The sequence below is a fragment of the Cryptotermes secundus genome, unplaced genomic scaffold, assembly GCF_002891405.2.
Source record: "Cryptotermes secundus unplaced genomic scaffold, Csec_1.0 scaffold844, whole genome shotgun sequence".
NCBI lineage: Eukaryota > Metazoa > Arthropoda > Insecta > Blattodea > Kalotermitidae > Cryptotermes > Cryptotermes secundus.
The window spans coordinates 446,669-465,951 of record NW_019732381.1 but is presented as its reverse complement, the minus strand read 5'-3'; the positions used below and the strand labels follow the sequence as shown (position 1 = coordinate 465,951).

The window sequence follows — 19,283 nt, the reverse complement described above, 5'->3', positions numbered from 1 at the left end:
TCTGTCTGTGAAGCATAATCGGTTCATTTTGATTCACTTTCCTACCACGGTTTGGTTTGGAGCTGTGCGCGTAGAAACATCGAGACTATTAAGGGAGAAAAGAAAAAATAAAAATAAACAAACATGCAGAAAGACTTGAACAAACTGGAATATATAAATTAACGTTTTAAATGCACGTTATAATAAAATTCACTGCAAAAGTAAAACGGAGAAAGTCTTAAAAACAATACAAAAATATAAGAATAATTCACAAAATGTCCAGTAGGAGATGACGTGGCTGAAACAAGTGAACATCGATACCCCACAAGTTTTTAAATTCCTCTTACTTCTCAGGGTCATGTCAGTCTACGTCGGGATGTTCCTCTGTGTGCTTCGGTGCAATGAAGATCAACAGTGTAAGTGGCCGTCAAATGTTCTAGTGTACTTAAAGGCTTCTTCGTCAATTGGTTATATATGAAAGGGCATTAAAACCATTAATTCTTTTTTGCGATATAAATGAGCGAGATATAAGCGATATAATGTGAAAGATTATTTTAAAAAAATTTTCTTCCAAATTTTGACACAATTCCTAATAAATGTTAAGAAAGATCAAATCAAAGTTTTGTTTTAAACAAGGACAGAATAAATCATTCACGTTACTTAATTTATAAAATTCAAAACTAGTTTTGAAATCGTAGCAACTTCGCAAAGTAAATGTGATAAGTAAAATGGAGCAAAATTTTATAATTTGAAATACAAAATTGTATTTTTTTTTTTTCGTAATCTGCTGTTAATTAACATATTGAGCTCTTTATAATCTCGTATAAAACCGTTCTTTCCATGAGCCGACTAAGGTTTCTAAGGAACCGTCAGTTACTTCGTCACAAAATGGCTTCATGAAAGTATAGATACCGTACCAAGTACCTAAGTTCCTATATAAAGAGAGAACACAGGACGACCCGCTTGTGCACCCATATGATGCCACACAGAATAGAATTAATTAAAGTTTAAGATTTAGATAATAATATTGAACACCCGCTACAATATTACAGAAAATTATAATTTAACTTGTCGTGATAACATTCTGTCAAAAACCAGCAAAATACTGTAATACGTCTGCAATGCAAGAAAAACAGACTGGAAAACAGGCGTTTAACCTCGTACGCTTGTAGACAGACTTTCGTACATTCCGAATGGGACACGTGATTTTGTGGAAGGCAATTCATGTTAGGAAATGAAAGAAAGAAACAGGAAAATATCACAGGGAACTGTGGGTGATAGAACTACATATATGTAAACTTCGTGTGGGGGGGGGGTCGTAGTATTACATCCAAGAAACAGTTACATGTTTTATCGACCTCTCCCTAAACATGATAATGTAATTGAAATTCTTTCGAAATTGACTGTACAAAGTGAACATGAGGTATCCCTGTTCCCTCTTAAGGTACCATAGACCTACAGCCATTTCACTGGGGACATTCATTACAGTAAAATGGTGTTTAATTCATTTTCAAATCCCGGCAAGAAGCACAGTCGAAGCTCCATTTCTCGAACACATAGAAATTATGAAGAACTTCATAGTTTGTTTGTGCATGCGATGCGAAATACGCACAGAAAATTTTATCGTAAAAAATGAAGGTGTGGGGGAGGCTTACCAATTAACGAATCCTAAGAGTAAAGCTGGGCATAATACTGAAAGGGATGTTACAGAAGTAGGACATGGGTTTGGCTTTGGGATATTCATCCTCAAGTGCTGTTGTGAACATCGTATTGTTCAAAAGGAAGAGGCAGTTGTACAGTGTAGTTCACCGAGAGGCTGAAACGTCTACTGACAGAGTACTAACATCTTTATACACTCTTTGTGTGTCGCATGTTTGTATCTGGATTGAGGGGTAGATGGATGACTGCACGGACGAAAGGAAGAATGAATGAATGGATTAATTAAATGATTTGATGGTCATTGTGTGGTGGTGATGGTGGTGCTGGTGGTGGTTGTAAGAAGATGTCTTCCATTATACGATGCATGGCCGGCAAACAATTTTTCCTCTCGGATGAATTACACTGTGCAAATAATTGCCATATGATATTTTCAAACAGGATCTCAGGTCTTTTGCCCCACACCCTCTACGGAAAAGTGTTTCAAAACAGCATTGCTAAAGCAAACTACTTGGCTAACAAAGAATGAGGTTGTGTACAAAGGAAAAATACGCGAATGGGGTATTCGTCTGTCCTATGTTCGAAAATAATTTTTCTATTTACGGGACAATTCTACATTTCATATTCCCTTCGCCGCTAAACTTGCCACACCCCCACATCCCGGGGAACTGCTTTGCCTAAATGACACAGATTGAAATGCATGTAAATTTCAGTTAAAGATTTACGAACAAAATGAGTTTATAGGACGTAAATTCCATATGGGAAGAATCGTGATCCCAGAACATACACAAGTACGCCTTCTCTCTCCTTCACACGGAGATACAAGAGCGTGGCGTAATGAAGTTACAACTGAATCCATTTCATACGGCACAAAATTTGAGAGAGGGCTTCGAATGTTTTGTAAGCCCTAACACTTGGCTCAGAACTTCCTGAAATATATAAGAGCTCACGTTTAACAACAGTTTAATATTAAATACGAATGTATGTAATCTATAAATTTTCCTCAGATATTTAGCAGTGCTTTAAATTCAAGTTGGTTACAGTCGGTACACCGATTCCATGGAAACATGAGTTTTATTTATATTATAGTCCGTGATTTCGAAAGAGATGGAGGCCAAAGAGTCCAAATCCCTGTATTAAGAAAAATACTCCTTCAGGTAAATCAGATAAACACATTAATGTACCAGATACACTTCGGCAGTCCTGTGTTCAGTCCAACCCCCACACCCACCCCCACCCCAACCCTTCCCATGTTAAACGGAATATTGGAGAAACCGCCCATCTAATCTTAGCGTGTTTAAGACGAAACTGTGTAACTTGTATCAAAATTAACACTAAGAAGCCTACTTGATTCACAGTGTTCAAAGTGGAAGTGTTCCCAGAAGTGCGCTCTGTGTATAAAATACAAAGCATCATGTTTAAATAGAGAATTTCAGCGGAAAGTGGTTCACAACCAGTGAGTTAACAAAATTAAAATACAAGAGTGATGTGTCCTTCCTTCATAATGTTAAAAGCGGAAGTGTTCATTCTGTGTAAATTCAGTCCAAGAAAGTTTGTGTCGGTGAGAGGTAAAGAAGCAGAGGAAATGTGTTCAATGTAGATTCAGTGCATTTTGAGAAATAATTAAAAAAATGGAGGCACAAAGCACTCCACATGGCCTGTATAGTGTTACAAGTAGTGATTATTGTGAATGGAAGTGCAACTTGGAAACCTGCTTCTCTGATCGCCCATTAAACAACACCGACACAACGCCACTAACAACGGCAGAAGCAACATATTCTGCATCCATGCCATCGACAAAAACTCGACCAAAGTTGCAACATCTACTGCCTACATGTTCTTCATCGCACACTATGCAACATCAACATCAGGGCCAAAGTACAGAGCATCGCAGTTAAAGTAGGTGGTCGATTCCTTGTCCCCTGTTGCTTTCCGATCAGTAAGGGTCGCTGGCTGAATCATTTAGAATTGCGAAAGCCACCCCGCGATTTTCGGGGCTTGGTATATCTCGAGTCGTAGGGTTTTGTAGTATGTAAGCGTTAAGTTGGCAGCCTGGATTTAAAAGACGTCACTGCATAATTAAGGAAGTGCTTATTGTTTTTTGTGTGCTTTGTAACCCCCTCCCACCCTCACATTACACTGTTAGGCCACGATGTTAGGATTTCCGTGATGTTAGGCAGGATGTTGCTTTAGACATAGAACCGTGCCAATGTGCGGGGCCACATTGGTAGCGCAGTGCGTTGACAGGCTGCAGGAAACTTGACATCCACGTGTTTCAGCCAGTGGCGGACGAAAGCAGCACTTGGAGAGGTCGCAGAGAGACACGCAATATTATAATAATCGTTTCAATGTTCAGTAAACTGGCCCTGAACGCATCAGAGTGTAGCCAGGTTCTTCCTACAGGCTACTCTCTGAATGATAATTTTTCGGCCACTGTTTCAATCGTTAGATTTCTTCCAATGAGATTTGGTCCGTATAAAATAATAAAATAAAATCAATGACCTTCATAAAAGTCTGATTTCACTTATTTCGCGAATTCATTTCAGTATAAAGCCTCTTACATTTCTAGGCTAACGTCGCGTGTAAGTGGTGGCCTCTTCCGCACTGAACTGCTTGGCATACACCAGGGAATAGAGTTCACGCGTTGTCATTTGTCATTTGTTTTCCAATTGACGAAATAACGTAAGACTCTAACCTACCTACTTTCTCTTAGCATAAGGTAGATGCGTCCACAATACAAAATTCAGCAAGTCCTACACAACCAAATTCCTTAATTAAGTGTTGCGTTTCTAAATTATAATTCAGAAACTCAACACTGCATTCAAATTTGTTTACATTCAAGGCCTGATTCTATGATGTTCTTACAAGAAATGGTGGCGCACCTACATAACAAATGGTGTTTGCACTCAGTTCTTCCACTAGCTTCTAGAGTGAAGCAGCCCGTTTCCATAATCACACAGCAAATAATTACCAGATTGAGGACAGGATTTTAACAGTTTGTCACAGTAACATCAACACACTCATTACACAGGGCTGTGGAACTCGCCCGGTTTCTGCTGGCAGCCGGAGGAGGCGAGCAGAGTGAACCTAACACGCTGCAATCGTTTCTCTTCACGTTCTTGTTAGGCCTGCGATTCGGGTGGGGGGAAACAGTTCGTCGCCCGAACGTGATTCAAGAAGCAATTACACTTGTTACGGGACGCTGTGTGAGCCATCAATGCCAGTTCGCATTGGCTTCTTTAAAAAGTCATGCGCATAAATTTCCTTAAAATGCTCAGTTCACCTGCACATTTCTCTTGTATAAGAGGATACACATTTGCAGAGAATCCTCATTTCTCATTAAATATGAATTCCACTGGTTTCAAGTATTCAGAAATCACATTCTGTACGTTGAAGATGTTCAAAGACGTGTATTTTGAAAAGAGTTTGGCTCCCACAAGCCGCAGCTCTTCCATTCTTCCTCCAGCTCGTCTCTGCGAAATTCTATAGGGCTGCGATGAGGGGGGCACCAGGCTATTTCTTAGGGAGTTCCGGATCAGCTGCGGCTTGCAACAGAAAAACGAGGACAAAAAAAAAATGTCAAACAAAAAAAAATCACTCGTCTGTCGATTATTCAATTGGAATAATGTCCTCAGATTACTTTATCAATAAACGACTTGGTATTTTAATGTTCTGATTGAATTGTTTCAGATTAAATCCATCAGCTCATCCATCTCAACAGTGCGACAAATCACCAAACTCGAGTTCTCACATCAACGCGTTTCATGTTTTCGTTTTGGCCTGACAAGCTGCAACTCTTCCACATTTTCATAGGATACTTCCTTCTAAATTACTAGGACTACGTGAGGGAGGGGGGAACCAGGCCGATTATTAGGTATTTTGGATCAGCTGCAGCTTGCAATAGAAAAAGTGGACCATTAAATTGTTACGCGATCTGGAGACGATATTGTCTTCCAATTCTGGATATTCGTCTAAAACAAGGTCCTTAGCTCATTTAAGAATGGACTGCGTGGTATTCTAATGTTCTGATTGAATTGTTTCAGTTTAAATCCATCAGCTCATCCATCTCAGCAGAGCGACAAATCACCAAACTCGACTTCATTTCTCACAGCAACGTCTTTCATGTTTTCGTTTTGGCCTGACAAGCTGCAACTCTTCCACATTTTCATAGGATACTTCCTTCTAAATTACTAGGACTACGTGAGGGAGGGGGGAACCAGGCCGATTCTTAGGTATTTTGGATCAGCTGCAGCTTGCAATAGAAAAAGTGGACCATTATATTGTTACGCGATATGGAGACGAGATTGTCTTCCAATTCAGGATATTCGTCAAAAACAAGGTCCCTAACTAATTTAACACTAGACTTCGTGGTATTCTAATGTTCTGATTGATCTGTTTCAGATTTTTAGATGTCATCGTATATCTGCCTCCTGCAAATCGGAGAACCAATCTGAGATGACACTGAATTAATGAGCTATATTCCAGAATTTTTTCCATCAACATGTGAATTTCCGTTCCGCAAACATTCGTCATATTAATCGCTATGTTATCTCTTTCAGGTTTATTAATTGTTTTCTTTTTTTTTTTAGGTCCCCCTCACTGACCCTGTGGCTCATCGTGCCGAGGGGGTGTAACAAGGAAAGGTGCATGTCACTTAAATCTGCTTGCCTTCCGCCAACACTTCAGAATGGGCGTTACAAATTCAAACCGAGCATTTGCAACGAAATTTTCCCTCTCTCACGAAATCATTGCAATGTTCTTCAAAATGTAATTCTGAACCACATATCTTCATCAACTCAGAACACAATTCATACTGCACGGGCTTCGTTAAACTCCTAATCCACATTGCAAGGGAAGCTGAAGAGCGACTTAACCAGCAAATAAATGCAAAGTGCTACCTCGTGACCTAATATTGAAAGTAAAAGTATCCAACATAATACCAAGAGCATGAGGAGGACGAAAGCTAAAGCTACCACACAACATATGTATTCAGCAAGGACGTTTCGGTCGCAATAATATTTCGACACGAAATTACCCGAGTAAAACAACACTAAACTTCAACATCGCATTTATAACGGTTCGTTGAAAGGGAAATACGTACACCCGTTTTTCATTCAATGCCTTCGTTCCCCCCAGAGCTACCAGATTCAATTTCACGAAAAACTAAACTCACTTGACTGACGAACTCTCACCAGAAAACGAAAATATTTTCCGAAATTTTAATTGGACAGTGTTCTCTATTGCTATCTTGTTAGTGCACCTTTCCTTGGCCAAACAGGGTCCAACGTTTATAAAAATGTATTTGTGAAGCACACGTTTTTAATTTTTAATTTTGCATTTCACTTTTTCCAGACTGTCTAATCCTATGCAGACACCAGTTACGAGTTAGATGCTGATTAGAAGTTGATTCAAGAGCTAGTACTGGAACAGGATTGAAGAGAATAATATCTCTGGTCTTCGACAGAAACAGTAAGTCACAATTTACTACCATACGTTGCAAGGATCTAATGAATGTGTAACTGATAACCTCCGCAAATAACATTCACCGAATTTGTTAATTAATGACCGAGATTCCACGTGCTCTGTGCTGAGATTTCGAATACACGATATTTCTTTATGCCGACACGGTCCATTTCTTTATGGTCCCCTCTTAAATTCCGACCCAAACGGAAGTAATTTCCAAGTGTACTGTAATTAATTTTATGCAGTGTATCAGACCATATATCCGCCAAGTGTGACATTAGTGCCTCAGCCATAATCATATTCAAGTATATGTTGTGGGAGATACGCAGCACAAGTGGGAAGAAAGAGGTTAATTTTTGCGAATGAGATCTTTGCCATTGCATTTATCTCGATGTTATGCATTGCTGCATAGCTCGTCTCGCCGCAGACAGTATTACCAATCAAACTGGTGTCACATAAAATTTATCCTTCTATTCTTTCTTCAAACTCTCAACTAAGAAATGTTCCAAATCATACTGAACCATATAAACCTTAAATACTGCTACATTGATGATAGATTTACAGTTTATTTGAGTTGCGTGTAAATTAATGGCCGTACTACATAAATTACAACCGGATCTAAACTTTCAGACACCATCTACGTTGATTTCTCTTCAGGAATTCAACATATATGATCTGATTTCGCACATCAAATGCGCAGTCAGGAAAAAATCTCATTATTAATTCATCTCTGAAAATATCACACATTTCTCTACATAATCGCTAATGTACTCTACGGTATTGCTTAAGAATTATAATTTGTGTCCATGATTTCAGGTCCTGCCGTTAAGATGTAAGCCTACAGCCCGGGGATTGTAACCAGTGCAGCTGACGAAACCCCAACAACAAACAAAAACAAAGCATTATGAAAAACCATACAATTGTTATAAAGGTTTCGATTTTGCATCACTGCAGAAAAATATGCACAACTTAAGGAATAAAATCTACCTTTACGTGTATCGTGCTGACTCCTCACAGATATCAATAAACTCTGACACTGCTGTGTACTACACACTGCGTTTTCATTTACTTCTTCAACATCATTTGCCCATCTGATTCCAGTTCCTCTCGTTCCTTTTATTAAATTGACAGGGTCTGCTGAAAATGTTACGCAGCTTCACTCCAGTGGGCACCATGATTCAGAGAGTGACGAAGCGGGCCGGGACGATAAGCTGACAATACGCGTTTTCATGGCGAGGTGCTTAATTAAGCACGTGGACTACACCACCTGAAATAGCCATCCTGCACCAATATCTGCTGTACGTCAGAATTACTCGCCCTTCATCCGTCTGAATAGAATAAATTTACCAAGCCTCGTCAAATTTACGTGTGATTTCATACTTTTGTTGGTTAGTGGCAGGCTCACTCATAATTACAACTCTTTAATGATCCGCCACAACACAGCAAATAGTAAAACATCAAAGTCGGCGTACAGCTGTGGCTTTGCTACATGTTTCGGCCACTATCGGCCATCATCAGGCAAATACATGTCAACAAAAATCTACCATTTAAATGCAATCATAAGATGGATATAACACTATTAATCGTACAATTTTAAAATTGCTTATGTAAAAATACAAAAGATTAGATTATATAAAAATAAAAAATTGGAAGTATTATAACAAGATAAAATATTAATAATGTTTTCAAAAACATTGAGTCAGTCGTTAGATATACTTTGAGTGCGTTTCCATAGACATAGTGAAATTCGATATTACTTTATATAGAAGATTTTAAGAGAGGTCCATGGTGTAGCAATTAATGAACTGTGTAATGCTGCCTCATTAAGAAGATTTGTCCGTATTGCATGGAGAGCCGATAGTGGCCGAAACATGTAGAAAAGCCACAGCTGTACGCTGACTTTGATGTTTTACTATTTGCTGTGTTGTGACTGTCATGCCACACGTCACAAAAGTGTCCGTTGTCATGAACATTAATGGATGCCGAAAAATTATTCCCCGGTTTTACGTTTCCGCTGTGTTTACTTCGGTTCTTGGTCTCTTTCATTCCGATGTATGAAAGGCTGGAGAGGTACATGAGGTATCTATTGCCTTCTCCTTGTTGCCTGGGCGAGTTTATGTCAATATATGTTAATACAGTATTTCTAAACGTGGGCTTATGCTCTACCTTGACCAATACGGACGGATCCACACATACAGGATCATCATAGATTTCAACTCCCCTCGTGTTGTCTCGAAACATTAACTTATATATTGTTCCTGATGATGTAATCAGAATTTATATCCGAAACGTTAACACTGTCTACACATACACAGAACAACCGCCGACGAAATGAAAAAAAAAATAGTTTACCTCCAGTCAAATATTTGTTAGCAACCGAGTATACGGTTTCATAATTCAGTAACAAAACACTTGCATCCATTTTTCATTATCGACATCTTCTTTCCCCAAAAACGCATGTCCAGTTCTCCAATAGCCCTCTCGTTTCTCGCATATCCTAAACTAATATTCTCTTCTCCCTGCAGATCAGCGAACTCCCTGTCTAATTACCACAGTTTCCCCATTCTACAACACACCACACCACGTTACTGGATATCCTTCCTCGCCACACACTGACCATTTTAATTTTCAACAGCCTTTTAAAAGCATATGAAATCCTGCATAACACCAGTATATTATTATTGAAGTTGCCCTAGATTATATTTCAGTTTCATGATTGTGGTGAGTAGATTCCAATGATGAATTTTATTACAATTTTAATTACATTTTCTCCATCACGTCTTACTTATACTCTCCTCACAAAATAAAAGGACATTCATCTGTCTCCCTTACTACCTATAATCAGAAGACGTCTGCAAAGAAAAAAAATACAGACGCTTCTACGATGTCGTCTTAACATCAAGGCCAAAATCTGAGTGTAACTCATGTGAGGAACTAAAAGTAGCCTTATGTTAAGTGAAAGGGTCGGGGTAGCGTAGTCGGTATAGCGATTGGCTACGTGCTGGACGACCAAGGTGTCGGAGTTCGAGTCCCGGTGATGGCACGAATTTTCACTTCTCAATGTTGTCCAGGCCGGCCCTGCGGTGCACACAACCTCCTATCCAATGGATACAGAATGTCAAGACTCGTATTAGCGTAGGCTCCAGTTGGAAATCTGGGTCTCGAGACCAGTACACTGACTGAGGTTTTTGTGCTTTTCCTCAGCACTCCCAGGAAAATTCCGGGACAGTACGTGAAATTAGGCCACCATCGGCTCTTTACACTTTGTTTCACTTTCATTATTCACGAGTGGCCCCAACATGTGACGCAATGCACGATGTTTACAGGTCTAACACATTCAGTAACACATTCTGGAAGTGCTGCTGTGTTAAAACAGTTCTATAACCAGCAGATGAAGAATTGTGATTTACTTTCGTGCAGGAAAACTAAACAACGGAATTAATCAGATTAATTTGTTTCTGCACTTTATGAGATACATCTGAATTTAACTGCCTCAAATGTTCGCTACAGTTCTGGGGCACAGGCTCGTAGGACTGAAACAAAAGAGTTTGCTACCCGGAGCACTGCTTTCGGCCGTACTTGTACGCAAGAAGCAGTATTCACAGTTAGACGCAGAGTTCCACTCTCGGCCGTCCTGTCGTCCTGTAGGCCATCCCTTTCACAGCAGTGCATGAAAGGAAACGAGTTCGAGTCAGATCCTGAGTTCCCCTCGAGCACGCCCAATCCGTCAATATCTTAACTCTGATTCAAATACTCCGACAATAATGTGCAGCCTTGTCTCCAGGCAAAGCGGATGTTGGTTCCTCAGAGAGTTCCGACAATTGGCAACAATGTCTTTAAAAGAATAAATGGTCCAATAAAAAGGTCTATGATCAGATGACACCAGTCATTCACCGGCACACGATGTCAATGTTGGAAGCTGCTTTCACACGGCTCATTATGATCTTCGGCGCAACACAAGTGCTACTTTCGTGTATATTGCCAATTCCACATGACATAAATTATGGCGAAATGGGGCAACAAACTGTTCCTTCCGTGTTTCTTTCTTATCGTCTCCAGTTCAGGAGTACAAAGCAGGGCATAATTTAGTAACAGAACCAATGCGCATGTAACAAATAAAGAAGACAAACAGTGATGAGTCTGCAACACATCCGTTCCTCTTATACACTATGGTGTCGAGACTGTTTTTCATTTTGATCGTTTTACAGAAGGTAGGACTCCTTGGAAGAGTGATCAGCTCGTTGCAAGGTTTCTACTTAAACAAGGGAAAACACATACACATACAGATAAAAAACATCCATGCCCTGAGTGGGATTCGAACCCACGTTCCCGGTTTCCGAGCGAGCGAAAACAGTACATGCCTTTGACCGCTCGGCTACCGTGACCGACGGTCCAAAAGGGGGGGGGAAAAAAAGAAAGAACTCTGAAATCAATAATAGATCAAGGGTTAGGGCTCGCCGAGCTATAAATTGAAAACCTAGGGGAACCCATCTAGGGGATCCCACCTAGCCCAACCCGCCGGGGATGAACAAAACGGAGTCAAATAAGGCCACCACAACGATTTAGAATAACCAACAGTCTCCTCTCACCCCCACGTCCAGCCGCCCCAAGGGCACTGCCACAGCCAGAACAGTGACTAGCTCCAAGACAAAGTCGCGAATGTCCATATGTGCTCCGTACCTCAACTCGTTGCAAATGTAGGAGCGAAGGGGATAGATTGGAAAGCAGTGAGGAGGAAGAGAGGGGTGAAATCCATAGGGTGTACAGAGAGGCGGCTTCAGGATCTTATGGAAAAAGTACACACTGGCCCGGGCAAGGCAAGGCTCGGGTTGGAAACAAGGAATAAAAGAGTAATTTCTCACTGGCGGTTTTCAACGACGGTGTAAAAAGGAAACGTAGAAAGTCTACAAATTCACGCCTTAACTCATATAAAATTTCTACGTAACAGATAAAGAGAGCCAGAATAGCGCAGTCGGGATAGCGACTGGCTATAGGCTGGACGACCGTTGAGTAGGGGTTCGAGTCCTTGTAGGGTCAAGAATTTTCTCTTCTCCACCTCGTCCAGACCGGCTGCCCACCCAGCCTCCTATTCAGTGGGTATCGGCGGCTCTTTCCCAAGGGGTTAATTGACCCGGAAGCGTGAAGCTGACCACTCAACTCCAACCAGTGCCGAGGTCAAGAAAATATGGATCTATCCATCCACTCTCTCATAAGCTTTCACGGCGTAGTGCTTAATTATTTCAACACAGGGAAACTTTACATCTGTTCTGCATTATCCAGCTTGTAATAAATAATGACACAAATTCGCTTGAAAATTGAGCAGTTAGGCTGCCCCTTAACATTACTGGAAAAGTTCAAATGTGAAGCAAGCAAGGATGATGATGAATTTGCAACTAAAGCACACCAGACTAAACCATTCACGATATCGTTGTACGAACTCACCCGTTAACAGATTATGCTGCATCGAGGGAATTGCCAAAACCAATATGTAATCACAGGAGCAAATAATTGTTTTTCCAAAGAACATGTTTTGTTTTTCAGAATTATTTCATACGTCAGCGGTGACAAATGCAATGTTCACATTGTACTCAGTCTGTATATCACAAAAGAATTTGAATTAGAGAAGTTAAAAGCTCCACGCATTCTTAAATTCGGCACAATATGGAAATCATAAATTGATGCTTAGCTTTTCAATTCGACGCGACTGCAAGGAAAAAATTATAGCCGCTGCTGGGAAATGAACTCCAGTTACCCAGTACATAGGCAATTACTTTACCGATAAAGTTTTCCTGGCTATATTTGAAAGTACACACACTTTTTAAACATCCGGTATATTATTACGGTAATTATCTGCTCTCTCCTCTTCTCTGCGAATCTGCAGTTACGCTGTAATTCATTCAGATTCATGGTCCATTGCTCAAGTGCTGGTACATTACTGCGAGAGGCAATCAAAGCTGTCCGTTCCGCAGAGAGGAAACCCAAAGCCTCGTCGTAAATCGCGTCACTTCGAGTCTTTCAGGTACTCGGATCGAGACAATTACAACCCAGCTGCTAGGATTCCAAATTTTTCTTCTTGATAGATGTTTCGCTTTTATAAGTTCTTTAGACAAAGGAATGCCGAACACAGTGGCCGTGTCGTCTAAGGCATGAACTGTCTTCGCTCGCTGGAAGGCCGGCTTCGTGGGTTCGAATCCCACTTAAAGCTTTGTTATCTGTCGGCGTTCATTCTCTTTGTGTTGCTCTATGCGCAGATAGAGGCCTTGCGACGGGCTGACCCCCCCCCCCGTCCAAAGAGTCCTACCAACTGTGTACATGACTAAGAAACTAAAAAAGGGGCCAAGGTACAAAAGCTGTAGAGCCATAATAATAATGATAATAGAAGACATAAATGTGAAGCATAATTAGAAGGTCGGGTCTAGCCGTCAGTCCTTCTTTCTATATGGTTCATGTCCAATATTATTTAATGTGTTTAAAGCTCCTCACGAGAAGGTTCGCACAGTTCACTGTCGGAAAATGTGATTTAAATTATAATACCTTTCACATTAAGTGAAATCAGACTCATCAACATCAAAAGCCTTTCATCATCCAAAAAATTAAATTATAATTTATAATATTCATACGAGTATATTATAAATTATGATATATATATACGGAGCACCCGATACCGTAGTTGGTTGAGGCACTGCTACAAGCCGGAAGGTCGCGGGTCCGATTCCAGATGAGGTCACTGGATTTTTCAAATGACATAATCCTTCCAGCCGCACTATGGCCCTGGGGTCGATTCAGCCTCTAACAGAAATGTGTACCAGGAATCTTCCTAGGGGTAAAGGGCGGCCGGCGCGTAAGGCTGACAACCTCACCGCCATATGTGAGCCGACTATCTTACAAAATGTGGAAGGCTTGACGGCGTGTTACAGGGGTAGCTTTATTGTCCCCATTTAGGGATGACTATAGACGGGGTTTGAATTCGTGATTATATACATGACTCCGAACTACAAGCAATTTTTAGCGCCACCATCAATCTCGATAATTCACAAATCACTATATCACCCGCTACGCCTTTTCCAGCCTGCTGTGTCTTCAAAAGTCATTCCTTGGCAACGGCATCTAACGGTGGAGATCTCCAGCTTCATGAGTTCAGGTTCCATCTTCACAGCTTCCCGCACAGAACTGAGCTCTCTGCTTAACTGAACTCACTGCTCCAACTGTCCTGATTATAACTTCTCGGCACCGACCACACGGAAAAGGCCGTCCTTCTACTGTTCAGTTCGTGTCCGTTACAGCGGAAACGTGTTTATACAGAGCTGTTTCCCAGAAACGGGTTGCTTAACACCGTTTATTAAGAAACCGCTGTCCCAGCAAAGGGTCTACACGTTACAATATACATTATATACCCGCAATTTTATAACACTTATCCTTTATCGCGTATATTTAATTAAATAAAAGCAAAGTTTTCATACGAGTATATTCGTGCCTTCCTAATTAACAATGTCATTCATAGACTTGCGTATTGCCCTACGTCAAGAGTTTCTGCCACAACAATTCAGCACACAAAATGACATGAAAAAATTAACTTGTTCCTTTTGTGGGTTATTTAAGGGTGCTTTCGGTAGCGTCACTGTGTAACATCGACAAACAAATCTGTTTTTGTGTGCATTAACATTTATACCTATTTCCTATATTTGTCCGATTCTAAATAAACTATGCGTTGACAGAGCTTGGCCAAATAATCTAGAAATGCACAAACCAACCTTGTCTGTAGCTCGCTTAAATAGATGTTCAACTGTACAAGCAGTAATGTTAATATACAAGTAAATGTCTCTGCATCAAGCCTTGAACACAGTGGCCCGCTCCAGGGCGAGATATGGTGGCCAGTCTAGAGTTTATTCGTTTGATCAGAATCATCTGATTGTGAATGAGATTTCTGGATTAATGAGCTCTTCTCTGAGTTGTTTGTTAACGAGACTGGGTGAATTCCTACGCCCCGAAGGATGTTTACTTTATGAATACCTTCTGTCAAATCTTTCGCTTTATCAGATTTCCCATTAACTGACAACTTCTCAGATTCCTTGATCCATATTATCTGACACTGAATCACGGGTTGTAATATCTAACGAGGAATAGGATATTTCGGATATAAGCTAATTAACTATATATTAAAAAATCATTCCACAAATAGTGGTTTCCTGTTGCGAGAAGAGCCCTGTTGTGAGATGTAAAGGGGAGCAGCCTGCCTAATGACGATAAAGGATACATCTCAAAATATTTCCTATATTAGCCTATGAATTCCCGTTCCCGAAAACAGAGAGTGGGAGCTTCAGCACAGGCAGGAACGACAGACAGTTTCAGTTCCAGGGACAAATTAGAAATATGTACTCACTGCTTAGGCATGTTTTTTTGCATAATGCTTCCGAAAAGTTTCTAACTCACGAATCGGTAAAAGTGCAGTGGATTTTCAGAAGACAACTATCGATCGCAAGAGTTATATTCGAGTCCGAAGACGGAGGTGACATGTTTCTCCGAAACGTCTGTTGACTATCAACGGACTACATAACGTTACATCCCAGAAGATAGAAATATTCATATTCACTGTTGCGAGAACCTCAAATCCTACACAGTACTGATCTTTCTCATTTTGTAAAGTAATCCCCCAAAAGTATAATCTGCAAAAGAATTTGGTACCAATACGCCTTCTTCTGAAAATACACACGATTTTACACGTATATTGTCGGGGCGGTGAAGATGCATATTGTGAAACTAAGTAAATCTGCCAGGTGGGTACCAATGTTTGAGAAAAACACACTGTGTTTATCATGAAGTAAGGGAGCATCACGTTCCTAAAAAGTTCGTACTCATCTACCAGACTGCCCTGTGTCATAGTCCATAATACCACAGTAGTACATATAAACATAAGACCTAAAGGTTCGAGGTGGCCTTCCTTCGCTATCCTTGCTCCCTCATCACCCACCGCATGTCTGCGACTCACTCACTTAACCTCTACACCTTACACGTCGGTTCCCTGCAAAACACACCCTTACGCTTTTCCTGTCTTTTCATAGACCAGCAGAACCGCCTCTCTTCAGGGCGATCAAAACCCCTGTTCTTTTCGTCTACTGCTTCGCTCGGTGTTCGTGTGAGAGCTCAGCTGTTTCATCCTGTCGCACGGCGAACCAATGAGAACTGAGGTCCACTCTTCCATTTCCCTCCTGCTTCCTACTTAACACGAAATATCGGGCAAACCGGTTGATGTGCTTGCCACCTACTTTCAGACTGGTATCTTTCTCGACTTATTCGACCCTGAAGATGGGGGGCCATATTCCTCGAAACGTCGGTTGATTTTCAAAGTACTATAAGACGTCATATACCAGATGGTACACTTCAGTATAGAGTTAATGCAGGCCAAGCAGTTATTTCGCACTGGTATTTTGTTTGGCGTCACAGTGTTCCATTTCTTTTGCACAGAGGCCGGAAAACAATGGGGGGAATCCACACCCTCTGTTAACCATAAAGGATTTCCTCCTGCGTGTTTCCTTTCGTATATACATATTACTCGTGTAGTACAGAGACTTAAAGGTGGACAGCAAATTCAAAGGCACATAAAGCTACCATATTCTAGCCACTGCGAAAGCTACAGGATAACGGTAAATTACACTGCCTTGTTCCTCATATATTTATTTTATTAGGCAAGGTAGCCGAGCCAGTAATGCTTCTGGCTGTTGACTGGGAGATGCCCGGTTTGAATCTCGGCAAGACACCGACTATCCTTATTGATGGATTTTCAGTGCCTTTGAGCAAATTCCGGGGTAGTACCTCAAATTGGTCACGATCACTTCCTTCCACGTCCTTTCCGATTCATCATTCTGAATATCCAACCATTCAGTACTATACAGCTTGATACACTAACAGCTTTACTGCTTAAACTATAAATAAATCAGATGAAAGCAATCCGCTTTGCGGTAAATACTGCATCCATTCAGGCTCTACCTTCATGAAAGCAGCATTACTTATCCTCTAGAATAATGACCGCGCCATAGCTCAAGCGGTTAGTCGCTGGCTTCCCACCGCGGCGGCCCGCGTTCGATCCCGGGTCTGGTCAAGTGGGATTTGTGGTGGACAAAGTGGCGCTGGGGCAGGTTTTCTCCGAGTACTTCGGTTTTCCCTGCCAATCTTCATTCTACCAATTGCTTCCCAATCAACCGTCATCTATCATCTGGGGCTGGTACAATAGGCCAGAAGTGGCCGCAGTACCAAGTGGACTCAGTCCCACCACAACAAGTAAAAAAAAATCCTCTAAAATATGATTTCTAGTTGTATTTTTCTTTCGATGTGATAATATAGATTATACTTGTGTTGAGTTAGTAAAGAAACCCAGCTGTATTTTGTACATTTCCTTTATCAGCGCCCTCTCCCACCCCCTCGGGTATCTTCCCGCATCCATATACCGTTATATAGCCGCATAATGCGTAGTTACCCTGTTTTCGTATTAATTTCATCTCTTCTAGGAATATTTCTCTTCTTTGATGTTATAGAATAGACATTATATCTTCCGTATTAATTTCCTCAGAGTCATGAAAACAGATTGTATCCCATTAAAAAAATATCTTCCTCTTTTCCACAAATTTCTTTACAAACATTGTATCCATTATGTTTCTGAAATGAGTCCAATCTTTCTTTCGTCTTAGGAAAAAGCGAGTGAAGTTAAAGGCTGGTCAAATGAGACGCGTTGGTCATAAAATTTTTCTTATTAAAAGCACAAAATAAAATTACGAATAAGTTCTTGAGCACAATATTTTTTTGTTCCGTAACANTAAATCCAGGATTGCCATGGCAAAAGCTGCATTTAGCAAGAAGAAGAATCTTTTTACCAGCAAATTGGACTTAAATTTGAGAAAGAAACCAGTGAAATGCTACATTTGGAGCATAGCTCTGTATGGGGCTGAAACATGGACACTTAGGGCAGTAGATCAGAAACATCTGGAAAGTTTCGAAATGTGGTGTTGGAGAAGGGTGGAGAAGATCAGTTGGACCGATTATGTGAGAAATGAAGAAGTGCTAATTAGAGTCAGTGAGCAGAGGAATATCCTACACGAAATAAGAAAACGGAAGGCTAATTGGATTGGTCATATCTTACGTCGTAACTGTCTTCTAAAAGAAGTTATTGAAGGAAAGATAGAGGGGCAGATAGAAGTGACCAGAAGACGAAGAAGAAGACGTAAGAAGATGCTGGATGACCTTGGGGACAGAAGAGGATACTGTCACTTGAAGGAGAAAGCTCTAGATCGCATTAAGTGGAGGAACTGTTTTGGAAGAGACTGTGGACCTGTCGTCTTGACAGATTACAGATGAATGATGAATGAACATAATGCAGTACTGAGTTAAGTTCATTATTTCATAAATGTGGGGGCACGCGGTAGCGTAGTTGGTTGAGGCACTATGCTACAAGCCATAAGGTCGCGGGATCGAATCCCGATGAGGTCATTGGATTTTTTTTCAATTTACCTATTCCTTCCAGCTGGACTATGGCCCTGGGGTCGACTCAGCGTCTAACAGAAATGAGTACCAGGATTATTCTTAGAATGTTCTTGAGGGTAAAGGGCGACCGGCGCGTAAGGCTGACAACCTTACCGCCATCTATGAGCCGACTGTCTAGAAAATGTCCGAGCTTCAACATCTTACAATCCTATGGGCCTCTACGGCCTTTACATGGATATATTTACTTTACTTACTTTTATTTCTTAAATGTCTAAAGTTATTCCTTCATCTCCTGAAAAAAAAAATGGCATTCAGTGATTTAAACTTTCTTTTACAGAATATTACAGCTTTGCACTATATGCTGTATCAGTTTGGGGGGTTTTAAACACTTCACAGTTATATCTCTGAGCTTCTTTACCAGCGTGTACTAATCTTCTGAGAAACTCTTCCACAGCGGCTGGGTTGTAACGTCGTGTAGTTTAGTAAAAGTTCACCGACGTTTCGTAAGAAAGTATCGCTATATTCTTTAGGTGTTAAGAGTAAGCCAAACAAGAAAGTAGCAATGAGCAGGCCGAAAGCAGAGGGCTAGAAGATGGCAAATTTCATAGTCACGGCTGTGAGAACCTCATATCCAACTGCTCCCAGCTTCCTCTGCTCCCCCGAAGAGTTCTTTTCGATGTAGCTCCGTTTTGTTTATGTTCCCGTTGTCCCTT

The 19,283-nt window shown here is 40.8% G+C and overlaps 1 long non-coding RNA gene across 1 annotated transcript; it reads left to right on the top strand.

The window, feature by feature from the left end:
- The first annotated feature begins 6,234 nt into the window (after positions 1-6,234).
- Positions 6,235-8,149, top strand: LOC111867647. The gene is made up of 2 exons (XR_002843377.2): positions 6,235-7,104; positions 7,915-8,149. It is a non-coding gene; the product is annotated as an uncharacterized LOC111867647 (long non-coding RNA).
- Positions 8,150-19,283: the final 11,134 nt, after the last annotated feature.